Genomic DNA, 27,862 nt, shown 5'->3' on the forward strand with positions numbered 1-27,862 from the left:
ATTTTAGGCATTTACACTTTAATGCTCAAGCTGACACACACTCAGTAGTGAGCTGATTCTTACAGATATACCAGAGATTAAACTGATGAATATAGAAATGGTCAATAATGTTTGCAAGAATTAATTTTATGATCAAATATTATCATACGGAACTTTGATGAATGAGGGTCACTAAGGTCACTAACTCTAGACTATTAAAAGCTTATGAACTGTTGCACGTAGGCCTGCTACAGTTATGAAATAATGATTATGATTATGAAATCCTAATTGTTTATACAGTTGTTAAGTTTTATAATTGCTACAAACATAGTATTGCTGTTCCTTGAATGTAAATTAAAAAATTTAAATAAGTGGAACATGCATTTTTTTTTTTTTTTTTTTGGATGGGGGCACAGTGGTGCAGCAGGCAGTGTCGCAGTCAAACAGCTCCAGGGACCTAGAGGGTTGTCTGTGAGGAGTCTGGTGTGTTCTCCCCGTGTTTGCATGGGATTTCTCTGGTTGCCCCGGTTTCCTCCCATGGTCCAAAAACACACATTGGTAGGTGGATTGGTGACTCAAATTTGTGTGCGTTGCCCTGTGAAGGACTGGTGCCCCCTCCAGGGTGTGTTCCTGCCTTGCATCCAGTGATTCCAGGTAGGCTCTGGACCCACCGAAGCCCTGAACTGGATAAGCGGTTACAGACTATGAATGCATTTTATCATGGGTCTTACAAAGTTTCTTTTATTTTGTTTATTAAACTAATTTATGTTATTCATATGTTGTTATGAGTTCAAGCAATATATGTAGCTTTCTCAGTAGATTTACAGTTGGCTGATCAGTTTATATGGCCACTTAAGTCTTGAAATGTAATTGTAATGTAAATGTAAATGTAGTTGTATACAGCAAACAGAAAAACAACTCAGTTGTACAAGTTTGTTAAATAACTTTAAGCAAAACAGCATCAGCTAAAAACAAAATACATTGTTGGCCAGTGGAGGGTCTGAGAGAGGCTGCACGCAAGGTTCCTTCCATGAGAAAATCCTACCATTTTTCATTATGATTGAGGAATAAAAGAACAGCAGCGTGACAGAAAGTTCTCCCAGCAGCATCAATGACTAGAGCAGTCAGTTCCCCGCAGGGCGACTAGCTCACCATTACAGCTCTCTTCCTCAACCCACGCCGTGTTTCAAAGACTTCCCGTCCTCCTCGCCTCCTCCTGAGGCAGGACCAGCACACCAGTCTACTCACCAATCTCCATGAAACCCATCCCAACGTCCAAGCCTCCACCATGACCCTCAGCTCCTGCCAAGAGACACCCCATGAGCTGGCAGCCGAAGTGGGCTTCAAAGTGGCCAGCTCTCTGTTTGAGGAGGAAGACACTGAGAAGTTGGGCTCTCGGTGGAATCCTGTTTTAAGGGGATAAAGGAGATCTGTTGTGTGAATAACAAAGAGAGATAATTAAACCCCCTTTGTGGCATTACCAGGCTCAAAAGAGTGTCTTTGCTGACTGGCAGCTGGAAGCCTCTTGCTCATTTAGAGACCCCCCCTTTTTTTCATCCCTTGTTGTTGTTGTCGTGCATAGCTGACCACCAGTAATGTGTGATGTTTTTTTTTTTTGAGACATCATGAGAGACTGGCCTTGCGTTTGCCCACGCTGAAACGAGATTAGCTAGTCAGCCGCTGAAACTTCAGCTCCAAAATCAATTGTTCCTTTTCAGCCTGTGTCTTTTTCAATTCAAATGACTTTGACCAGAAATGAATTGCACCAGGTTGAATGTAAATGAACAGGCTGCGCTCTACAATGAGATTGAGGGGGGGGGGTCTTTTCTGGATCTTAATTAATCTGTAGAACAGTTCGATCCTTGGGCTTTGAATGGTGGATTATGTCATATCTGCATTTTCTCCACAAGTAAAGTCCTGGCACTGCATGCTAATATCTGTAGAAAGGCAGCTACAATGAAAATGTTATCACAGATGCGTGGTTATGCAGTAGGATTTGCATTCAACTTCCATAGATCATACACCGAGGAGCCACAGGCCCTTGCGGAATAAATTACCTAGAACACATCTTGGCTGACGACCAATTTTGTACCTAAAATAGTCCTTGTACAGAGGAAGGCCCTGTTTCAGAAGCATGCTGATTAGCTTCCCCACAATTGAATGACAGAATGACCCTTTCAGAATCATCTGCCAGAGCTACCTTTTATAAACGTTTGGACAGGGTCAGGCATTCTCAGCCACAAAGAATATTTTTTCTTCCCTGTCTTTCTCTCTCTCTCTGTGAAAACGACCATGCACACTAATTGTTTGATATTACATATGCACCATCAATCAGGGCTAATTATGACATGGCTATTGCTCAATCTCCAGGGTCCAATAAGCTCTAACAACATTATTTGGGAAATGGAGGAGAAAAAAAGTGCCTCATAAGCATAGCACAAAGACAGTGCCACTACCGTAGGCATAATTGAATTAGCACGTGTCTTCAAGAGGAGCATTTAGCAGAAATATTGGCTTCTGAATTTAGTGCGGCGACTAAATGTGGTTCCTGGTCCATTGTGAGAGGGTCGTTGTTGTTGTTGAGGACAATACATTCTGCACCAGGTCCTGATGCTAACATTCAAACAGTACTTACTGTATTTTCCTGACACTTCTTTCCTCTAATCTGTTGAATTATTTCCTCTGAGATAAGCTTTAATGAAGCAGGCAGGATTATTGGGATCGTTCTGAATTTATCCTAAATGATTTTATGCCATTCGCAGGTTGCTCTCCTCAACTCATAACTTCACCACTATCAGCCTCCCCCCACCGCCCCCCCTCTCCCTCTCTTCCTCCCTCCCTCTCTCTCTCCCTCCCTCTCTCTCTCTCTTTCTGGTAATTGTCCATTTGCCTCAATTATTTTTCCCCTCTCTGTAGAGAGTTAATTGACTCAGGAAAAATAGCGCAGCCAAGTGTGGAGAACGGCAAACGCTAATAAATAACCATAAAGCAGACAACACTTAGGCTCTTCCAGGCTGTAAGCTTACTGACACCGCACAAGCAAATTATTCCAAATGTGCTAAGCTGTCTTTTACTGGAACAAGAATAAAATGACTTAAATGTGCCTTTTGTTTCTTTTGTTTACCGTTTACTTAAAGTAACACTAGGTAGTAGTTTTACCTTCAAAAAAAGTGCAGTTTCACAATCGTTATGATGCTCCACTGAGCTGTAATAGGGAGAACAGGGCCTGTGCCATTGCTACTTCAGGCTTTGAACTGCAGAAACTCCACTATGTAGCTTTAGGAGGAGGGGAGGGGAAAAAAACAACAACTTGATTTCAGGACAGTACTGTAAAAGTGTATTACAATCTACAAAACTACCAATCTTACATAGTGTACCTTTAAGCCTTTTAGTTTCCTTTCATAAGAAAATGATCTTCTAATCATCTTTTTGATAATTCTATAAGCTGTAAGTTGATGACCTATTTTTGACCTTACGCTACATCCCTTCTTTTTCAGGCCAGGGCTCCTGAGCACACTTTTGGTTGCGTCTCCTGTTGAAAACCGACTCCACCTCAGTCAGTTTGCCTTCTGTGGAGGAGGAGCAGTCCCCTGCTTTCTGCAAAAATTAATCAAATTCCATGGCAGAGTAGCTGCTGGCACTTATTTTTTTCCTTTTTGTTACTCTTTTTTGGCTTTTCGTTAAACAGAGGCTTCGTAACAAAGAATGGTATATGAGGCCCGAGAAGAAGTGGGGGATCAAAGCCCTTTTGAAAAATGGAGGACTGTTCACAAAAGCAGAGCGAGTGTGTTGTGTTCTCTCTCTCTCTCTCTCTCTCTCTCTCTCTCTCTCTCTCTCTCTCTCTCTCTCTCTCTATAGGCCTAGCTGTCACAGAGATGGTGAATGAAAGTTGTAGCCCAGGCCGAGGTCAGGGGTGAGCTTGTAATGCCAGCTGTGCGGGCTGCCACGGGCAACTCCTCACATATGCGGAAAGAAGGAAAACTAAATAAAAAAAAACAACTACACAGAAGAAACAAACCCTAAAATATCCTCTCCTTCATCGATGCTCCACTTCACACACCTCCACGTTTACAAGCCTTTGCTTCCGCTGTTTCCTAATTGCTCATCTCGGATCGAACTAATGTGTGTGTGTGCTCCAACGCTTCCATTGGGCCTACGGGCGAACGCTCAGCCCCCTATTAGTATTCATCTCTTGGACATAGCTAATTGTGGGTAGAAAAAGCTCATTGTCCCCCCCCAGCTTCCTGTACAAAGAGAATTAGCGGCTGTGTTTAGCAGCTAGCGGGCCTCCACCGAGCCCTCGGACAAGCAAGCTTTTTGTCTCAGCGACTTCTCAGTGCGACCCCCTGGTGTAAAAGTGGCCCCCGGGCCCATGGAACTTGACAAGGTCAGGTTCCCTTTTGCTGCTTTTGCCCCTGTGAGGGCTCCCGAGGACTAGGGATAGGTTTTTTAACCATTTGCATACACTTCATATAGACTTCCAGTGTGCAGAGTTGCTGTCTTGTTGCTGGGAAGATTTCATTATTTAGCTCTATCCTTATTTTAGATAAGACCATTTCTCTTAAAGCAACGGTGTCCTCTGTTTGACACGCTGTGCAATTGGACAATATTTGGTAAATCTGATACAGAATATATTCAGTATGATTGAATCTAATGCCTGGTTATATAAACAAATACATGGGTGAATTTAGATGTCCTTATGTTCTAATATCCATGATCATCTGTAAGTGTAAATCACATGTGGGAAAATACTGAGTGGTAGCGAATTTTGGGGTGAGGTTGTAAAAGTGGGGTGAGTAGTGGCTCCACTGGTGTAACGCAATCTGAAGGCGATTGTAAAAGTCCAGCTCCTTGGGGGTCAACCCTGTTAAACAAATAAGTGGATTAGATTTCTTTCAACACCTCTGTTCTTTACTACCTGAGCAGGGAAAGGGGTGGGGTGGGCAGAGAGAGTGGGGGGAGTAAAGGGTAGAGAGTGAGAGAGAGGGCGAGAGAGAGAGAGAGAGAGAGAGAGAGAGAGAGAGAGAGAGAGAGAGTAAAGGGGAGTGAGAGACAGACAGCAAAAGGGAAAGGGAGAGAGGGGGAAAGAGGGGGAAAGGAAGAGAGACAGTAAAGGGGAAAGATAGAGGGAGGAAAGGGGAGAGAAAGAGAGAGAGGGAGGGAAAGTAAAGGAGAGAGAGATGGGGAAGGGAAAGAATAAAGGGTAGCGAGAGAGAGAGAGAGAGAGAGAGAGAGAGAGAGAGAGAGTAAAGGGGAGTGAGAGACACAGCAAAAGGGAAAGGGAGAGAGAGAAAGAGAGGGAAAGGAAGAGAGACAGTAAAGAGGAAAGATAGAGGGAGGAAAGGGGAGAGATAGAGAGAGAGAGAGAGAGGGAGGGAAAGTAAAGGAGAGAGAGATGGGGAAGGGAAAGAATAAAGGGTAGCGAGAGATAGAGAGAGAGAGTAAAAGACAGGGAAAGAGAGAGAGAGAGAGTGAATGGAGCAAAGTCATATTAGAAAGGAGCTGTGTATGTTTGGCTTTGTAAAACTTTACTTATTCAAGAAAAAAATGTGGTGGTTACCATTTTTCAAGATGCAGCCTCTGCAAAATTCCAGAAAGATGGAAAAAAATGAATGGATTTCACCGCCTCAGATGACAGGGCGAATCTAAATGAGGGCATGTAATTTGGCCGTTTGGTTTCTGGGCCCGGTTGACGACTGACGACTAGCTGCATCGGATTTGCCTGAACCTCTTTTCCTGCCTTCACTGAACACACTTCACTGGTGTTCGGCCTCTCATCCCCTCGCACGACAACGATCAATCAGCGTTCATCTTCTAAAAATTTTACAGATCAGTCTTTATGGGCTACCAATGACTACGGCACGTCATGTAGAGAACATGATTTCAGTGTTCTAGCACTGTCACATTTACTATTTTGTGGGTGGGATCACTGTTCCCCTGTGGTACACACATTACCATAAAAAAGCAATAAACTATTTAATGTATGTTTGACTTTGGTTTCTATGGCATAGTGTTGGGTAGATTTGATAGCACAGAATCTCAGAGAGAGAGAGTGTGTGTGTGTGTCTTTCTGTTTGTGTGTGTGTAAGTGTATATGAGTATCAGCTTTTTATACAGCAGTTAATATAAAGGTCACTGATAAGAATGACACTGAAGTAGAAAGCTGGAGTACAGGATTTAATGGAATTGTTACATTTCTTTCTCTCTCTCTCTCTCTCTCACCTTTTTTTTTGTCCACATTCATCTTTTATTACCATTTCCACATGCTGAGTTGATAAACCTCACATATTAAGTCAGACAGGAAACCAGCCATAAAACCTGACACATGGAAATAGTCACCCTTCACAGATTTCACACTAGTGTACAGTATATATGGACCCTCTCTGCGCAATATAAACTCTTTTTTTATTGATTTGTCAGTGTTTTCTTTGCGAGACCCTAAAGTATGCGGCTGATGAAAGAAGCAAAACAAAGCTCTGCAACAATTGATGTTGTTGGACCAAAAATGCAGCCTCTCTGCAGCCTGATATCACCCAATGGGGAGCAATGTAAATACTGCTGGAGATGCAATGAACTCCTCAATCTAGCCTTTCTCTCCCTCTCTCACTCTGAACTGAGCTGCAGCAAAACACTCTCACTAAGGCTGTTGTTGACATCAGCCTCCTCGATACTGATATCACACACATGCAATGAGCAGATGAGTCCTGTAACTAGTTTCTGAATGTTGCCTTGTGTGTTTGGAGCATCCAGACCACTCCCAGATGTTCTGTGGGTGTTTTCTCCCCTTAAACATCTGTCAGTCAGTGCCCTTAGATTGTATCCGGGTTTTCATTGAAGATGTGCAGACTTGTTGATGTGGTTTATCAACTATAAGGATAACAAATTATATATGTTTTATTATAAGCGTATACTGCCAGCTATAAAAATGATCAAAACCGTATCACAGTGCTAAATGACTTATGGTTCTAGGACAGAGGTTTACAAATCTGAATTTTGGATCTAGGTTCCAGGCCAAGATTATAAGATGATCGGCAAATGATAAAGCACCTAAATGGCCAGGTACAGTCATACCAGCTGGCCATTGTAAAGTCCTAGACCCCGTCCTTGATTTGAAGACCTCTGTAAGTGAATTTAAGTGAATATGTCCCCCACTGTGTGATCATGTACTGTCCCCTTAAAACCGTGCTACCACACATGAATCTACTCTATCCAGTCTGCAACATGAAAGCAACATGGAGGGGCACCTAAACATAGAAGCCAAATGAGCAATGCAAGCAACTTCGTTTGTTGTTTGGATGTGTTTTGACTTTAGTAAAGATGACACAGAACATAAAGACAATTGAAAACATTGAACAAAACTACGGATTCAGCAACCAAATTTAATTCAGTCAGTCTGTTTCCCTGCTTTAATACTTCAGCATATTTACAGTACAAGCCTTGTCAGTGAACTATAAGGGCAGAAAAACAAAAGTAATAATAAGCTTTCATTAATTGTACCTGAGGTAAAGTTTTCAATTAAATAATGATATTGATTTGCGGCCACATCGCCCAGCACTTCCTTTATCCCCTTTAAACACACTCTTTCCACTGCTGATGATAATCACCTCTTTTTTTTTTTTTTTACTAATAGGTAATCCAAGTAAAGTAAATATCACAATGTTATTTTTTCCCTGCATCATTTAGCTCTAAAACACACACACACATACACACATGTTTCTGGACACCCCATCCTTCAGGCTATGTCTTTTTTCTGTGCTTTTTTCCCTGCCTCTGGCTATTGGGATGTTGGGTGCTTCTGTGTTTGTGTGAACCCCCCCACCTAATCCCTCTCTCACAATCACACAAACACTCGCCTACTCAGTGATACTGGAGAAACTCAAAAGTGTGAGGTACTCCTTCTTGAAAGATATACATTCTCGTAAAGTCAGTACATTCATAAAGTATGACATTCATACGTATATATATATATATATATATATATATATATATATATATATATATATATATATATATATATATATATATGCTTCCAGTATTTTTTTTACCTTCTTAACAGCTAGAGGTCAGAGCACAGAGCAAATGGTCATCTTCTGTTCCAGAATCATAAGAAGGCAGATGTCAGATATATTAGCCAGTCAGGGGAAGCAGTGTTAAATTTTTGAGTGCTTTTGGAAAGGGCATGATTGGATGACTAGTGTCATCTCACATGTGATTTCACAGACTGAACTTTGTAGTTTTGAAGTTTGTCAGTTGTTACAATGTGTAAAGTTAGGTAGGAAATTCAAAAAGTTTTAAAAAATCTGGATTTGTTTGTTTGTTTTTGTTTATTTAGTTATTTTCAATTCAAAGCTGAAAATCTTTGACAATAAATATATATTTTAGCTGTGCTAACAATATTTTAAAAACATATTTCACTTCACTGTAGGTTAAACATATGGTTTAAATACCTTCTGGAAGAATGTAGCATGTGAGTGTGGTCAAACAAATATTTAGGAATATGCTGCCTCCTTCAAAATCGGTTAGTTTTGATTACAAATCCTTCCACTTGCTGACATTGGCCCCACCAAGATATGTCCTACATTAACAAGCTAATCATACCTTTTGCCACAGTATAAATAAGACTATAAATAGTTATATTATTACAGAGTCTGCTTTAAAATATTGTTTTTACTGGTGGTTGTACCATGTTTTTCAATGTCCTTTTAATTTATGACATTAAAAGTGACTGTAGGGTTCACAGGCTTTATGAGAATACTTGGGATGTATTTTAACACTCCTATATTATACCAATATATACACTATATTATTTTTTTAATTTACATGGTCATATGTTTGGTTTGTCCTGGATAACCTTAAAATATAGCACGTTTATGCCGGTGATTGACCTGAGCAGATGGGGATAAATGCACAGAAGAGTTTTATTTGGGACTAGTAAACACTCGTCATTAGGCCAGGCAGGGGTCAAAATACAGGAATACAGGAAGTTTGCAAAAGAGGTAAAGGCAAGACAAAGAATGCTCAGAACATCGTTAAGGCACAGAGTATACTAGTTGGTGTAGAATAGTGGGTAATGCTGCAGACCACTGTTGTGTCCAAAGCTGTGTTCTATTCACTATATAGTGAACTATTTTGGAGTTCAGCCATTGTGTAGTAGTGTCTGAAAACATCCCACAGTGCCATGAAAAATGTAGTGTACAACCCATGTACAATAGTGGATAGTGGATACCAATAATACACTGCATTGTTTGGGAAAAACACAGGAGGTAGTGTCTGAAATCATTCACTACCCTCCTGAATTCAGTTTCTTATAACAGTGCACTATATAGTGAGTAATATAGGGAGCCGTTTTGGATGCATTGCAACGTAAGCACTACACAAATTTGAGTAATTGGGTAAGACCCAGAGTCAAGTCTGTGAAATGATAGAAATGTTATAAATGTGTTTGAAAGACATGGACAACCTCAGGGGTTAAAAAAAAAGCAGAGTTAATGAGTTTTTGAGCAGCTGCAGCTGAGAGTCATTGTCAAGGTGTGGAGCCATGATTGAGCTAGAGCAGGACTGAATAATCGTCTGGGAGGCAGAAGCCAATAACACGTAATGTTGTTATGCTATAAGGTATACATGGTGTTGGCAAGTGCTTATCATCTGCTGAATGGCTAAATCTAATGAATACAACATTCATCATTGTTCAGCAAATTTATCAAGTAATGAACTCTCCACAAATTCGCTGAATGAGTTAAGTATAGAAGGTGAGCATTGCCATGACTGGTCTAATGGAGTTATCTGAGACAAAAGGTGATTAGCATTTTTGTGTTTTTATTTATGACTTTTGAATGATTAACGTTCTTGGAATAAATTTCAAGCAATGTGTAACCTACCACTTACTGGTTCACATTCTGTTTTTATTTTGATGCACTGTGGCACTCAGGTGAACAGTGCTGAAAAGTCGAAAGCAGAGAATGTGTTATTTTATTTTGTGTACCTTTTTTTGTAACATATAATGGGTTTACAGTTTTGGACACTAATCATGGCCATGGGCTTGAGAGAGTTCTTTAAGGTTTTCAATATGCATCATGATCATTCATATTGCCAATTAATCTTTCACAAATGAGGTTGTCCTCATTTTTTTCTGTAATATTTGAATGTCTTACAGTTGCACTGCTGTGACTTTAAAGTCTGGAGGAGTAGACCAGCGTCACTGAGTTATAATGTCTACAGAGAGATGAGAAGAAGAGAAGAAGACATAATTGAAAGTGAAATGTGTGATGTTGTATAAGGTAAAAGAATCCCCCTCACAGCGCCTACCAGGGGTACGCTAAGCTAAGGGCTAGCTGAACAGAAATGTCATAAGAAAGAGAGAACAACAACAAAGAAATCCACTAAAAACAAACAAACAAAAGAAAAAACCTCTTTTGATTACTTTCTTTCAGTCCTTTCTCATCATTTTCACTAACACCTCATCATTCATTTTCACTTGCTGTCTTGGGGGGCTGTATTTCAGGACTAGCACTCTGTTTTCCCTCTGACCAGCCTTTAGAATCGCCTCATGTGATGTGTAGGCCTCTTGTGGTGGGTAAATATTAACCTCGTGATCGGGGATGGGAAAAAAATGCTATAATTGGGGATGGGAATATAAAACACAGTTTGCCAAGCTGTATTTCTCAGACTATGGCTGAGGCAGATTGCTTTAGGAGCTGTGTGATTGCGGCGGCTCTCTCAGGGGGAAATATGTGCCGATTCAGCAGGATGTGTGCCGCACGAAGGGGACAGATCCTTGAACTCTGCCCCCGGGAACTGATTTCCTTCCAATCGCAACATAAATCAAATCTTCCCTGTCTGATCATGGAGAGGTCGTGGTGCTAGTGCCATGTTAATGCACAGAAACCTGGTGTGTGTGTGGGTGTTTGTGTTTCGCAGGGGTCCTACTTTGTGGTGTGACCTTTGCTTCAATAATTGCATTCCTTTCCCATAATAATATTCCAGAAATGAACCAGTCCAGTTCATTGTGGGATATCCTTTCTAGTATGTATCTGTTTTTACGCACAGAACATTCTCAGGCTTGAGAGAAGAATGGCAGTGTTTCTAAACATGAACTGATATGGGAATAGTGGTATATTGCCGATACTGGTTATTTTTAATGTACACATTTGCTGATTCCTGTACTCATGCTGACATATTCAAGTTCAAATCCATATCTTTGATCCTGGTTCCAGACCGGGATATTGGTATGGCCAGTCAGGTGAAGCAGCAGTCATACAGGCTGGTCAATTTAAAATCCTGGCCTGGAACCAGGATCCTAGGTCAGGATTTGAGGACTTAAGTGTTAAACACTAGGTAGGATTTGGTATTTTTGCTCTTGAGCTCCCTGTATAGTGTAATTCACTTTTACAGCACTGTCTTGAAATTATAGGGGAGGGGTGTCTGGGGTTGCTCTTCATACTTTGTTAGCTGCCTTCACCCTGTTCTTCAACAATCAGTGGTGATCAGACTCAGCACTGACACATGGTGTATTAGTGTTGTGTTGGTATGAGACACAGCAGTGATGCCCACTAACAAGCTGCTGTATTAGACACAACACAGCTACCTTTTTGGTCCACTTTGAAATAAGACATATATATATATATATATATATATATATATATATATATAGAGTGTTAAGGAAGGAAATATGCATTATAAATATTTAAATATATACTCATGGGTAGTGATTTTGTCTTAGTTGAAAAGCAAATTTAGAAAATGCAAGTATTTAATATGGCAGCTTGCCTCGGTTGAGTATAAATCAAGTATAAATCATATAATCCATTTTTTTTCCATAGACTTTATTGCACTTCATGGCCTCTGTGAATTAGGCACTTTTTATGATTTCAAAACTAATAACTGTTCCGTTATGAAGAGATCCAATTAAAATATTGCATTTTTTCCCCCGTCCAGAAGCTCAAGTTCACCTTCATTAACAGTAAATGCAATAAACTAGTGTTTATATTTTCATATGTTTTTATATTGCTCAATCCTCAGAGGTACCTTGTGGACCAGGCCTGCTGCCAGTGTTTACTTTGCGCTGGATCTGCAGCTTATAAAATTGACTGCTCTTAAATCAGCCACATCTGGACACTTTCTGTCTCTCCCTCTCCCCCGCAGTCCCAGTGTCAGGCTCTTTTTCACCTTGCAGCGCTCTCTCAGCCAGCTCCCCCTCGCCCGCATGTTGTATCTCTTTCTGTGCTGGTGTTAAGGGATATTTGGCAGTGTGTGATCAAGGCCAGTCAGCATTCACATGAGCTCTGTCCAGTTTCAGATGTTTTGCACTGGAGTCCAGAGACCACTGTTTCATCTATGAAAATATAGTCAGTGGAAATTTTTCCACAGGGAAGCTGATTAGAAGCAATTAGAGGAAGGGCAGACTAATATGTTTGTAGTTTAGACGGGTGCGTTTATTGGCCATGCTCCTTGTTGTCAGTGGTGTTTGAGATGACGGGTGTGTTTGCGTTTCATCTAGAGTTTATCCGTCCCCAAACAAAAGGAGTAAACACTTTGGACTCCACTCTTCCTCCCACCTGCTGATGAGACAATTTCTTTGTCTCCCAGAGACCAGATAATGTCCCATCGCAAGTCCAGTTCCAAGATGAACTAAGCGTGACCCTGTTTCAGCACGATTCTAATTAGGATTTAACCTAGTTAAATTTGATCCAGACACCCTGTTTTTTTTTTTTGGTGTATGCATCGTTCCTCGATGATGGTTAAAAGCTTGTATCTTTAGGGGAATCCAAAACAAGGAGCATTTTTCATTCTTTGATTCACGAGGGTCTTTATCTTGACCTGTTTTAAAAGGATAAGAATCTCTACACTGATAGAACTGTATGTTCCCTTAGCACTGCCACATCAGATGATGCTGATCCAGAATGTCTACAGAAGCTCAGTTCAGTCATATGCTTTCAGACAGATGTATTTTTCTTTCCAACAGAAAACAATGCAAGTTTTGTTGTGACAGATGTTAGTATTTCTAAACACTACAGGTTTGCATTTGCAGTGACTTGGAAAACCATATGGTTTGGGTATATAGCCAGTGAAAGACTAATGTTTCTGTATTGCTTCCACCCGTTGAGGAGTTACCAGCATAAGGTCCTATTCACACAAATTATAATTATTTTTGTGACTTTTAAGGTAGTGGAACCTTCACACCGAGTCAAATGTGTTTATTTTTTGGTCAAAAAAATCTAAAAATCAAGGCAAGATGGTAGAAGAGTAAGAAGAAATGGATTCCTTGAATAGCAGCAGTAGAAATGATGAATTTATCATTTTATATATTGGCTCTGCAACTCAACAACACATACTGGGTTCACCAAGGATCTAAAGCTGTATAAGAACTTGTTCTGAAGAGAGTTTGAAGTTCTGCTTCTGCGTATTGTTCTACTCATTACAAATATATGAGTTATAATTTCTTTAAACTTTGCATGTTTATAGTGAGCGTGTTGCTTGTTCTGTAAGCTTTTGTCTTTTGCTACGAACACTATGAGCAATGCTGTGTCTGAAATGGCTCCCTTTTTAATATTCCCTATATTATTCACTATATACGCTACTAATGTAGAAAATTGAATTCAGGAGTAGTGGTAGTGAACGAATTCGCAAACAACTTTATGTGGATTTTTACCAAAAAATGCAGTGGATAATGGTTATCCATGTCTGCTAGTGTACATGGTTTGTACACTACATTGTGCAGTGGATTTGCTTGAGTACACTGAAATATGTTTTTGGACCCCAAAACAGTGCACACCTGACGTGTTTTTTTGTTTTATTTTTTTTTTTTTTATTCATCCACAAAAATTGGACTTAAATAGCCCTTAACACATCTGCAGTAGTACAACCATTTCTAAAATGATCATAGAGGCTTTTATACACCAGATCCTGCCCTTTCACATTCTTCAAATTTAGGTACTTTAGAAGTTTAATGGGATTCATGTGATGTAATGTTAAATATATTTCTACACAGTACATTTACCCTACTTAGCTTTTAACATATTTTTGGTGTCTTAGTATGCTTTAGCTTATTAAGATTTGTTTCAAATATTATTTTATTAATTCTGTATGTCTATGTAAAGCGTTAAAAAATGTTTCAGCATGTGAAAATGGCACTGATTTTGATTACAATGTAAAAGCAAAGTACAATGTTACCTTTCCATTAAATGTATTGTAACACTTTCTGAGTTGGCCCAAATTCAGAATGGAGCTGCGATTGCAAAGCACTAATTATCGATTGTTTAATCACAGCAAGAACAGAAGTAGAAAAAAGTGTGAAGTATACTTGTATTCATACCTTTGCTTGGTCAAACTGGTAGCTTGTGAAACCAAACTCTTTGTTGGATCACATTCTTGCCTTGTCTGAATAATTGAGAATGTGCTTGAGTAGAAGAAAATAGTAGATCATATTGCAGAAATATGTCTGTTTTACTGTCTTGCCATTAAAGGGTTAAAACGCTTAAAGGTTCTGAAGTGTTCCTCTGAACTCATGGCTAGCGGACACTGACTCTGACACTGATCTGATGGAGAAAATTACACATGCGTGCTCAAGCATGTCCGCTCTTGTTCTGTTCTAGGAGTGTCACATTTTTGTGGGCCACTGTGTCGCTGTGAGGCTCCAGAGACAGTGGCTATCACGTGACAGCTGGTGTAGCTCCAGTAGCCAACGCCTCCCAATTGTGCGCTTGTTAATCTGGCCTAACAAGCCTCCAGGCCTTCTCTGGCTCTCCCCAGAGGTAGCCACATGACCCCAGAGGAGGACGGTTGGGGTCCGTGGCGATAATCACTTAGCAGATCCCTCTCCGGGGCCTGATTTATTGGGACGTGGACCGTCCGGGTCTCCATTTGCAGCCGACTCAGATGAGCGGCGATGGGTAACGAGATGAAAAACGAGACGACTAAAAAGGGGTAGGAGATCAATATCGCAGAGTGCTGTCCATTTGGGTAATGGCCATTGGAATCATAACTGTCGTCGCAGAGCTAAGTGGACGGGTCAAAGTCAGCTTCATTATCTAATCCATTCAAGGCTTTATTTCAGTGTTAAGTGAATTAGAATACTGGGGAAAAAAAGAAAAGTACTTTTAGTTTGTGTATTAGATGTAGTAAAGGGTCAAATTAGCGTGAACACCTCAGATATGTTTCTAACTGGACAGGACAGGCACTGGAAGACATCTTTAGTGTCAGTATTTTTTTAAACCATACAGATTATGGCTTTTGAAAATTAATGAAAACATTTTGAAAATTAATTAACATGAAACATGAAAATTAATTAACATTGATATTTAGAACTTTTAATTTACTTAATCTCGCCTACATTGATTTTATTGTTTTTTCATTTTATTGTTTTTTTTTTTTTTTGTTAATTCTGTTATTATGTCTCACACTGTCCCTTTAAAAGCATGCTACTGCACATGTAGTCAAATGATTCTGCCCCATCCAGTCTGCCACATGGAAGCAACATGGAGGAGAACCTAAACACAGAGGCCAACCAAGCAACCGAAACAGCTGGTACCAAAGAAAAATGCTGCGTCTGTCGTTGGTTATATTTTGATTATATTATATTTATTGTAAAACCTCATCAGTAAACTATGAGGGCAACAAAACAAAAACATACTGTTCAGTAATCGAGGTAGAATGTTCAATCAATCGTTATATTGATTTACGGTCATATCGCCCAGCACTAATAATAAACCCTCCCTCAAGGTTCAAGCAGGGGGTGTTTGTATTATACCAAAGTGTACAGCATCACGAGAGGAGCAGTTGCTTTTTATTCCTGCTTTTCTTTTGGTGGCCTCCAAAGTTTTAGCATATGTTTAAAGATTCAAGTTGAGCTTTATCTGATTTCCATAGAACATCCTTTGAAGTTGGAAATTTGCATTAGAGACTGGCAGGTAAGCGTGTTTGTCTTTTCCCCTACCTCTTTGTCACATTCTGAGAACCAGTCAAACAAAGGTACAAAAGTAACCTGTTTCATTCTGCCCTGGCAAATATTTCAAAGATGTGTACAGAAAGCAAAAAAGTTTTTCCAGAGCTTTATATGACAATAATCGGAATATTTACCAAAGCAAAAAAAAAAAACCTAGTATGACATATCTAAACGTCGACATGACATCTTCTTGGTTTCAGATTAAACTGGAATACATGCGTGTCTCCCACGGTTTTACCCTCAGAGATGACAAAGGCAGAGAGGCAGTATGTCAGTACGTATTGATCTCTGTGCTCTGTGCAGCGGCATGTGTATGTGTGTGTGAAAAAGTGTGTGTGTAGTACACTGTACAGCACCTTGATGCCTGCCTTTGTGACATGATTTTTTCCGGCTGTCATTATCGGCGAAACGGGGCACAATAAAAGTGGAGCACAATGGAGTTAAAGGCAAGTGGCAGTGTGTCAGGTTGGTTTTTGTGCGCCAGGCTGCTGGGTGAACATACTGTGCTCTGTTACAGTGCGCGATAAGACTTTCCACTCGTACTCGTCCGATTCGGCCTGTCAGCCATCTTCTCTCCGTCCCCTCATCCTCCGCTCTTTTCTCCCTTAAGCTTCTTACTGCCGTCCCCCTGAAGTGTATGTTCCTTCCCCTTTTTACCTTCTCATCACAAACGTTCACAATGAGAGTCAGAGAGCTCCCAGAAATGAGTGAGTGAAGTATATGTGGGTGGGTCTGTGCTTTCAGTTTATCTGTCTGGCTCTTTTTTCTTTTTACATTTTAGCATTAGCATGGGATGAATTCCAATTCTTTTATTTTAGCACTGATACCTTTCTTTGTTTTTTGTTTTTTTTTTCACATATAACATGGAAACAACCTACCTGTATCTGAATATTATTATTTAAAACTGAGGTTTTTGTCTGGTTGTTTGTGCTTTGGTGGCCCGTCCACATTAAAACAGTGTTTAAAGTCAATAAAAACTGAGGTTTTCCTAGGAGGAGATATTTGAAAGTTCTGTTGTCAGTGGTGTTGTGTTTACAGGCAAAACAGAGGTTTTCGAAAACACTGAAGTCACAGAGCGTGCCTGTCCCTGATTGAAACTCATAGATCCTAATTTCAAGTCATAAAATTACAATGTAAATATAGAGGTAGCAGTACATTTCAGATTCCCACATAGGACTAAATAGGAATGATGTATTAGAAATATAAAATGCACTATTGACATATGGGTTAATCAAATGCACTAAATAGGGAGAATTGCGTGATTTTGGGATTAAACCTCTATATTTCTTTCATGCTTCTTGGTGTTTTAATGACTCCCTTTAAGACATACTATGTTTTTGTAATCATCTGGATTACAACATATAAATGTAAAATTATGTGCCAGAACTGGTAAATTTTATAGAAAACAGCAACACATTCTTTGACCTTGCAGTTTTGCTGGTCAGTCGTGGCTGGGCAGGAAGGTTCTGGTATCAATCTTGAGCCTCCCTCTGTGAGCTGAGATTGGGGAAACTTGATGAGAGGGAGGCCGAATCTGAGCTGAGTCTGGAGACTGAGACTTGAGACTCAAAGTCTATGGAGTGATTGACACCTGCCTGTCTCTCACTATGTCTAATTCATGTCTGACTCAGCTGTGGTTTAATGAACTGCATTTAATCTACACAAACTTGTTTTATACATCAATTATACTAATATTTTTTGTTGTTATAAACCATCCTTTATTATAACAAAAGCTCATTTAGATCTTAGTTTATAAGTAATTAATGCAGGTACGTTATCCTTGTTGAGAATTTGAATGATCTTCATTGTATCTGTTTTTATGTTTTCACTTGTCCTACCCTTCCCTGAAAGTCATATAGTTTCTCCAGTGTTAAGCTCAAAATAGCATTGACTGAGGCTCTATTCTCCATATTAACCAGTCAATGAAACATCACAATTATTCTAAAGCTGTAATTTTAGTGTAAAGAATTTACCTAGCATTCCTTTAACACCTAAAATCTCAGTTTCTTGTAAATAATTGCTTTTATTATAATCATATGTAGTATTAAGCTTGTGAATTCTGTATCTCACCTTCTGTCCTGTATTCATAATCCCAGTTTTTTTCATTTCACCTAGAAACTCTGAGCCATATTATCAGCCAATTATTATTCATGCCAGTTATGAATTACTTTCCCTTGTGTGCTATACACACATTCACACAGTGTCACATGCCAAAGGCATGCTGGGTGCAAACCTGTATGTGGAGTGTGAAACCACGTGAGCAGTCCTCACTTTCTCAGCCAGTGTGAATGTGTGCTCTCGGCGTGTGAAGTAAAGGTTAGCGAGAGAGCCAGAGCAGAAGAGAGAGTGCGAGCGCACGGTAATACCTTGAGGGCTGATTGATAGCAGCAGATGCACAGTAGTGCTCTATTGAAAGCAGTATGGTCTTCCATGTAATGATTTTTTTTTCCCTCCTCCCCTTCGGCCCGTTATCAGAGAGCAGATCTTCACAGCCGTGTCCTTTGTGCTGCGAGCGGTGGCGAGGCCCTCACAGGGCTGCATTGTGTTACAGGAACAGGTGTCCTTTCTGTATGTGCTTGTACCATGTTTGGCCTGTCCCTCTCCTCTTACAGTGCAACCCAAACCTGCTCCTCTCTCTCTCATCCACTTCCACTTACAAACCCCTGCTCTTTCATGGTCAGCGACACCCATCAAAGATTGATGCTGTTGCCTTCCGGCTAATCGCCGTCTCTCTACGGAACTACGTCACAGGTACAGACAGAACTGCCATGTTGCTTTTGTCACGCTGGTGCACAAGAAAATGCAACACTGCTGTCAGCATTCATTGTATTCACCTGTTGAAATACAGGCCTGAAAGTATAGGCACTGCATGGTAGATGATTTTCTAAAGATACTCACTGTAAAATATAGCATAAGTCAAGTAAAATGGATTTGTATAGCACTTTTTACAACCTGATGGTGTCACAAAAAGAAATTAGGAATTTTAAATCAAGAGTAAGAGTAAGTCAAAGGCGACAGTGGCAAGGAAAAACTCCCTTGAATCGGGAGGAAGAAACCTTGGAAGAACCCAAGAATCACAAGGGGATCCATCCTCCTCTGGTCAAACAAATAATAAACAATAGAGTTTTAATTTCAAACTACAGGTAGTATCAGCCTTGGAGTCTGTATATAGGTAATTGAGTTCTTTAATAAAGGTCTGTGCTGAATCAGTCCCATCAAATATCCAGGAGCTGCTGCTTGGGGCCACATATGTGCTGTGAAGGTACGGAGTGTAGCAGATACTGGGAATGTAGGGCAGATAATTGGCCACAAGGCAGGAGAACAGGGGCCTGTGGACATCTTTCTGTAACCCCCCTAGTGGCCACTGCAGCTCTAATTAATTAATTTATTTGTTTGTTTGTTTGCTGTTATAGTCAGATAACATAATTTCACCATCACCATCAATTATTGTGATCATTAAGTGTTAACAGTTAATATATTGATGAGCAATAAGGGGTGATATTAAAGGGTTGAAAACTTTCTGCTGTTTAAAGGGGACATATTATACCCCTTCTCCACAAGTTAACACAGTTCTGTTATCTTAATGAAAGAGTTGTGATATGCTTAGGTCAAAATATCACAAGGTTCAAACAACAAAGCATTATTATTACAGGGTTCAAACAGCCCTGTTCAGATTGACAGGTTTCAGCGCTTGTTCCTTTAAAAGAGCATGAGCCACAGCTCACTTAAGTGCGAGCATCTTGGAGCAAGGAGCAAGGAGCAGCAGATGGTTTTAACTATCAGTTCTCTTCTCTGTTATAATTTTCAGCATATTTAATCAGTAGATCTATTTCTTACAAATAACAGTGTTTGTTTCATTCACTGTAAGACAAGGGGGACAGGATAGTTCTAAGTCCCTTGTTAACTTAGGTACTTGGGTAGACCACAAAAAATTGTCAGCATTGATTTATTTCAGTTTGCGGGTTAGTAGGAGCTTCACAGCCCCACATTAATGTTGAACATGCACTACATTTCTTTTTTTTTTTTTTTTTTTTATATATCTCGTTAAAACAGTTCACACCTCACCACAGAAATGGGAACAAATTGGAGTCTTGTTTCACAAATCACCCACATTCTTTTCCATCTCTGTCTGTTGAAGTAAAAAATAAGGCATGCCTTGTGCAAAAATGAAGGACTTTCTCCACAACAAACAGAAATGGCAGCAGTGTTGAAGCATTTGTTACTGCTGAGAAAACAAAGGTTAATTTTTCTTAATCGTAAATATATTGCTAATTGTTTATTTTTCTATAATCATTAGAATCATTTTAACTTTGATCTCATCTTGATCTCCACACCAAAGACTAAACCTAACCTTAAAGCTGTGCTGAAACTGAGTTTGAATCTCAGTTGCTCAGGTTGTTGTTTCAGCATCACAAAGACAAGACTAAAGAGAACTTGGTATATTTTGAAAAATAGAGCTGCCCAAATTGCATTTACAAAAAAGCAGAGCCAAAGTTGCAGGAGAATTTTTTTTTTACACCCACAGGCTAGTGACCATCTACCCAGCGGCCGGTGATGAATGGCAGTCTGGAGGGTGAGCATGCCCGCGTTTGACAAATAAATGCATTTTATCATGTGGATACATTGCATAGTTCTAAGTGGGCTTATGGGCGCACGTGTGGGGCGACAGGCAAGTGGATCTGGCAGGTAGGGAGATGATAATTCGGCTTTGGCTTTGACTGGGCTTTATTACTAGCCTGTAGAGGTTCCTCTGGCAATGTGCATGTGCTGATGAGCCTGTGGATGGATGTCTTCCTGGGAGCTGCTGATGGCAGGCAGACTGCTCAGAGTTCACAATGCGATTTCAGTCAGCAGACGCAGGCTTGCCAGTGCTTCTTCTGCCCTGAGTTCCAGCTTGAGCTACAGAGGAGGCAGCCACAGATTGGCTACTATGCCGTGCCTGGAAGCTACAGTCTTGAGTTATTAAGAAGCCATTAGAAGTCATGGAAAAAGCACTAGATCCTAAAAACAAGAAAGGTTCCAGGGCAGTATCAGTGGTAACAAATGGCTATACATGATCCGTGTGAAGCTGGGCTTTTTCTTTTTATCATTCTTTCAAGACAGCGAGATGCTACTGTTCTGACCTTTCTCTGCTATGCCAACGATGACAGAGGGAGACAAATGGAGAAGATCTGAAACAACAACACAGACTGCTGCCTTTGTGTATAAAGGGAAGGATTTAAGGGTGGTCAGATTAAAGTCGCATTGGGAAAATAACACCAAAGAATCACAGCTATGTTTTCCTTTCCTCCTCCTTTGGCTCCACCACATGTGCAAAGAGCCATGCAGTGGCCTACGTTCATGTTACAAGCCCCATTCGTCAATTCCAATTTTTTTTTTGCTCAGAAAAGATTTGACCATTTTGATGGTTCATAATCATAGACGCAAGTAGCCTGTGTCTGGCTGTAATTTGAACAAATCTGTCTTTGAAATGGCACAAATGCCCATATTGATAAATTTATGCACGCTGCCTCCTTCACCAACAACCAAAATGTCATATTTATGAGACAAATCTTTCAGAAAAAAATTAAACAGAAAAAACAGACACGTCAATAGCTTGTGTGCATCACATTTTTTTTTCCAGGAAGACAGCGAATAGCTTGTCAACTGTATGTAATTAGGACAAGAAGGCGAAAGATTATGCTGCTGCACCTAGAGATTATCTGAGTCCCAAATGTCTCCCTACACCCTATGTGGTGTACATTGTAGGTCATAAAGTAACTGTTTCTTCACTCATGTAGCTCTTTGTATGTCAAATTACAAAACTGTTCGTAATCAGGTATAAGCATCTTCCAAATCATGTAGTGTACTTTGTAGTAGTTTAAGTTTTATAATCTGTGAGGTGCACTATGTAGGCAGTATGGCGCTATTTGTGATACAGCTTAAGCCACTCCTCCACTGTTTTTTCATGGTGTCAGTGGTGGCTGAGGTGAAATTTCAAGTTTCATATGTACAGGCAAAAAACAAAAAGATGCATGAAATTCGAGTTGTTCGTTCACATTCATGTTGCATGCCTATAAATTGGATACATATCCAATCTACAAGCACATGAGAAAATGACTAAAATCGGATTTGACATGTCCACACAACCTTGAAAACATGGGATTTGAGTCACATTAAGGCAATGAACAAACAAGCAAACAAACAAAACAAAACAAAAAGTCATTTCAGCCTGGTAATGTGAATGTAGCCTTTGACTGCTCATTGTCAATCTTGATAAGATGCAAGCATACACCATAACCCTACACTATAACCTTTCCCCAAACTGAGCAGATGAAAAGCACAAATGTTCTGGGATCAGTAGCGTTTCCCATTTGCCTGTCAGAATTAAGTCAGAATGTTGGCTCTAAATACACCTACTACTTTTCCAGCAGGAATACTGTTCATCTAAAGCCTTTGTTCAGCCAGATAATAAGTCTGTCCTCCCTCAGAAGAGAAAAAGAGGGAGTGTCTTATCTCTGGCCTGTCGGTGTTAAATGGGACTTGAGCACTATATCCCCATTTGCATGTATTTAATGACAAGCTGCCAAGCTAGCACTCAGCAAAAGAAGCAAAACCCATCAGCAAAGACTGTGAGGGGAGAAAACATACTCTCAATCATATGTTATTTATCGACACAGGCTAACACATCTGTCTCCAGTGCTGTTAATGGGCGAGATGGAGGGCTCCATACGTAAATAATGGCTGACTAGTTTGGAAGGACGCTGCGTCTCGTAGCAACAGGGCGACATGCCCTTTTCTTAGCAGCCCCCTTTTGTGTTAGCGTCCTTTCCCCTTTCACATTTGTTTGTTTTATTTCTTCCGAAGAGCATCAGGAAGTGCAGTCTTTTTCTCCACTTTCTGAAGAGGACGGGTCTGTAAGAGGCATTTAATAAACTCCCAAAGACGGGCCTCTCTCAGTTTGTTAGCTTCAGGGGCTTCCGAGTACAATACCGCCCTCCTTTGCATGCTAGCGGCTGTGACGGCATCGTTGTTTGCATGTGGTGTTTTGAGTGTTCTGTCCCTGTGGGCTATGAGCATGCTCAGACATTTGCGTTCGTTCAGTACGTCTGTCCTGAGAGGGCCCTGTCAGGGCTGCCACTCAGAGTTAATGGAACAGTTAAGGGGAACTGTCGAAGAGAGTCAGGACAGAGCACTCGAGCACTGGCATCAGGGCAAGCTGCTCTAGCAGTTCAATTAACTTGTCAACACGCTATGTCTTTGGAATTTAGTTTTGCACAGTAAATATGCTCACACTCTGGTGTTGGGCGCAGCTGTGTTGACTATGTGTTTCAGAATTATAGATGTAAATGAGCAGACTTATTTGGAGAATGGTACCTGAAAGCCATTAGCAAGTAAAAAATGTGCTCTTTCAACAAGTCACAACTCACTTATAAAGATATGCATGTGTACATCATTTATGAAGGCCACTTTTTAACCCTTAAAGGGGATATTTTTTGATTTTTGATTTTTATTATTATTATTTTTTTAATGCCTGTGCTAATTAAAGGCAACATAGGCAGAGCTGCTGTTGTTATACCAAATCATGTGTTAAGGTTGGAACAGCGTGTTTGAGTAAGAAACAGACTGTTGCTTGTTATTGGTTGAAGTTTAACTTGTCTGTAAGGTTTTACTTACTGTTTGAAACTCAGTTGTTACAGTTTGTAAGCTACAAATGTTTTGTAGCTCTTTCGATCTGTGTTTACTTTAATGCTCCTGAATTTAGAGTCAGTTCCACCTTATGTATTATATCTATAATCAGCAAAAAATAAGTATTACCCACATATGGAGCAGAAATAGAGCGACATCCTCGTCATATTTTTGATGTTCAGAGGTACAAACCTACCAAAATCCTACAGATGCCGTTTTTCAACCATTGCTTAACCAGTGATGCACAGAGAGAAAGCTTGAGCCATTTAGGACAGAAGTGCTTTCTCTGTTTGTCATTTACTGAGCTATGCTTGTGTTAAAAAACCAGACATTTTTCCCCATTGCATGAGAAACACACCATTGCATGAGAAAACAGTAGAAACATGAACAAAGAAATGAGACAAGTTGCAAAACTAGCAAAAAAAATGTGAGAAGTAGAGAAGCACAGAAAAACAGCCAAAACAGAGAATGAAGACAACCGAGTTAAGATTGGAGATTTTGTGGGCTGTGTGTGGCTCATGTTCTTTTAAAGGAACAGGCGCTGTAACCGTCGTTCTGAACAGAAGTGACACAGAAGTCAAGAGCATGGCACAGACTGTTAAGTAAAATCCCAGAACCTTGATTTGTTGTAGAACAATTTTATAATATGATGCTCCCTTTTATGTTACACACATATGACATATTTCCAACAGCAAAATCTGCACACTTGGCACTGTTATCAACTGGCATTCTGCATAAGAAGCTATGCTGTGTCATTGGTTGAATACATCCACAGCCCTATTTCCAGTCCTTGTCCTTATGGCCCAAGGTACCTAGATATGCTTTCTAATTACAGTAGATAATTTGGTATAACATATTCATCAGCATATCAGCCTGTGTTGTTTGTTCAATCTCTTGAGAAGTTAACAGGTTTCACGGTAATTCCCTGTGCTTATGCTTGTCATCTTTAGGGACTTTTTATCAAAATCTCATTATGATGAAGAGAGCAGATAATCGCAGAGAGGATCTGAGTTTCTACAGTAGCTGACGTTTTGGAGGAAACGCTATAAAAGCAATGGAATTTAGGTCAGACACTTCAACATATGGACGTTCTGGAGTAGCATGGGTATAAAATAGACGGGAAACATCAGTCACTGAGTATTTTTGCGTAATATTCACACAAGAGCCCCCGCCCCCCTTGGGCTACCTGTTCCAGATAAACCTGACACAAAAACGAACAAATAACTGGGCCAAGTCGAGACCCACCCGATCATTTTTTTCCCCTCCCCAAACATTATCCTTTTCACATAACCCTGGGCTGGCGATTTGCCACACTGCTTCCAAAAACCAATTTGTTCCCTTCAGGTTTTTCTTTTTTCCTCATCAGGTTTGACAAACTGTGTTTTTGGCAGGGTGAATGGAGATAAATGAGTTGGTGGACCGTTGACATTAAGGTGAGACGGTGGGCGTTTGCAGGCCTGAATGCTAAGATCAGAAGCTTCTACACCCAGCTGTCCATCATTGGGCCTGCTGTGGGAGGGCCAGCGCAGTCTCATTGTTTAAATTTAAACTTATTAGTATGCCTAAAACTTAAAAAAGCAACCTTCAGACACTGAACATGTCTCTCCTGATTGAACCCACTTCAGATTTGTGTCAATTAAAAATGACTGTTTTTTATATAATTGTAATTCAAAATTCAAACAGGGCGGCACGGTGGTGCAGCAGGTAGTGTCGCAGTCACACAGCTCCAGGGACCAGGAGGTTGTGGGTTTGAGTTCTGCTCTGGGTGTCTGTGAGGAGTTGGTGTGTTCTCCCCGTGTCCGCGTGGGTTTCCTCCGGGTGCTCTGGCTTCCTTCCACAGTCCAAAAACACACGTTGGTAGTTGGATTAGCGACCTAAAAAAAATGTCCGTAGGTGTGAGTGAATGTGTGAGTGTGTGTGTTGCCCTGTGAAGGACTGGCGCCCCCTCCAGGGTGTATTCCTGCCTTGCGCCCAATGATTCCAGGTAGGCTCTGGACCCACCATGACCCTGAACTGGATAAGCGCTTATAGATAGTGGATGGATGAATGGAAAATTCAAACACTCACTCTTTTGTCTTTTTATGGTAACTGTTGTACAATATAGTATTAACAATTAAAATATTACGTTTGAAAATGCTGAGCGAGAACAATTTATCATCAAAAAGCGACTTTTTTTTTTTTTGCAATAAAATGAAAATGGTCATTTTTAATGCTATGCAACAGTTACCATAAAATAACAAAAGTACAGGAGAATGTTCGAATTTTTAATTACAATTATACATTACACAAAAAAATGAAGAAAAAACCCCACTTTGGTTTTTCTAATATGATGGAACTAATCTAATAATTAATTGACGCTGTTATTCTAGTAATTAGCATCATGTTAATTGTAGGCAACATAGATACACACCACACACCTGCCGAACTGGTGACTTTTCAGATGTCACATTTTCAGACTTGAGTGCAGCTGTTCTGTCATTGTTGTTTATGGAGTAGTTTGCAGAATAACTGAAGAATACGCTTTTTGTGCTGTGCTGCATGTTTCATGCTTTAAAACACTGTGCTGAAATGAAATAACAGAAATGCATGGTCCACAAAGAGAAGGGTATATCTGCAGGCCAGAAGCACCTCCAAGTGGGAGGTCCAGCTCTAAGTGGGAGATGTGACCTAACCCTAACCCTAAACCTCACTATAACATCCCTCTTGCTGGTAACCACCTACTTACTATATATGTCCCACACACTTGCTGATCTCTGGCCTGCAGAGATATATACTTCTCCAAAACTGACCAATCAAATTCAAGGTGCATTTCCTATAGCCACAAAAGTGGGAAGGAATACATTTAGCTGTAGTGTGAATGTGATTAAAGTTTTCTCATGTTGATCTACTCAAGCAAAAGGGCTAGCCTTCTGCCTTAGCGTATCCTGTTTCCTTTTAAAATAAAAGTGTTGGCAAACCTCTCATTTTAAAATGAATCATCTTTATTTAGAACACCACCTTATTTAGTAATCATAGATAGACTAGTTTAAATAAGCTTGTGGTTTTCTTGACTGTATATGACACTGTGAAATATGATTATCTGCACAAATGCACAAATATATGGATGGAATTCAGGTTTCAAGCTGCTTCAAGCTGCTTTTACCCTTCTCATCTGTTTGACATATTTCCTTCAAGTATAGCATGGAATGAATTGCAAATGAAGGGCTGTTCTCAGAGGCCTCTCATGCCACGAGTTCAGATTCTGACCTTTTGTATTCACAGCCCACCCTTTTACTCTCCTTCAAGGTCGCTCACACATCTCCTGCTCAGTCTCATCCTTCAGCCTGGCTTCATCAACATGCTCTCTGTGCCGCTTCACATCCAGGTCACGAAAGTCACCACCTCATGAATTTCATCTACCCCTGTACTACTGGAGGAGGGCTTTCTGAACAACAACAACAAAGAAACCAGCACATATTCAAGCATTGTGTCAGAATGCATATGTCATTTTTGTATTATATATTGGTAATGAGTAATTTTCTAAGCCTGACACTGACCTTTAATTTAACCCCAGTTTCCAATATATGACAATATTTGACAATATATTTTACACCTTTTCCTGCTTTTATTAAATACTCAGTCCACTTTTGTCCTGCAAACATATGAAAACAAACCCTCATGCACACACACATACACACATAGCGTGCGTCCTCTCTGCCCTCTGCTTCTTATCTCGACTCTGTTCTTTGATAGAGCTCACAGATAGCAGCGTCCCAAAACAGAATCGAAGCCATTAACACGTGTCTCCCGTCTGTGTTGTTGACTTGGGATAATTGTGCATTGTTGGCAGAGCCTTTTTCGAGGTATAATGGGGTGGACATGGCTATGATTAACGTTCTCTGGATTTGTAAATAAAACAAAAACTGTGGTTACAAAACAGTGGAAAGGCATGGGATGAGCACATGAGACTTTGAATATCTTGCTTTGCCTGTCTTTGTGCATTTGTGTGCATAAAGCTCACACGTACCATGAAATAAGCGGAGGCTTTTGCTATGAACTAAACCTATACACACCATTTAGCAAACCCTGATTAACAGACCATTACTGACAGGGGTAGACATTCACCCTATACTACAGTCTTTATAAAATATTTACACACGCCTCATTGACAGTTGCTCATGGAATAAATAAAAGAATTTGAAAAATAAAGGAAGCGTGTCTTGTTTTAGAACTGCTGGGGATACTGTTCTCCACTCCTTAGCTGCAGGGCTTGCTGTCATACCATTCTTCTGAGCA

General features: G+C 40.2%; 1 protein-coding gene and 1 long non-coding RNA gene across 3 annotated transcripts in view; both read left to right on the plus strand.

The window, feature by feature from the left end:
* efna5b (ephrin-A5b) overlaps positions 1-27,862 on the plus strand; it is a 139,724-nt gene that overhangs the window by 32,781 nt on the left and 79,081 nt on the right. The gene's annotated exons all lie outside the window — the stretch shown is intronic.
* LOC136666604 (uncharacterized) lies at positions 9,569-27,726 on the plus strand. Of its 2 annotated transcripts, none has more exons than XR_010795394.1 (3): positions 9,569-9,728; positions 10,133-10,256; positions 26,849-27,726. It is a non-coding gene; the product is annotated as an uncharacterized lncRNA (long non-coding RNA). The 2 variants fall into 2 exon arrangements; XR_010795393.1 differs by having other exon boundaries at positions 26,873-27,726.

Source organism: Hoplias malabaricus, chromosome 14 (genome assembly GCF_029633855.1).
Source record: "Hoplias malabaricus isolate fHopMal1 chromosome 14, fHopMal1.hap1, whole genome shotgun sequence".
Classification (NCBI taxonomy): domain Eukaryota; kingdom Metazoa; phylum Chordata; class Actinopteri; order Characiformes; family Erythrinidae; genus Hoplias; species Hoplias malabaricus.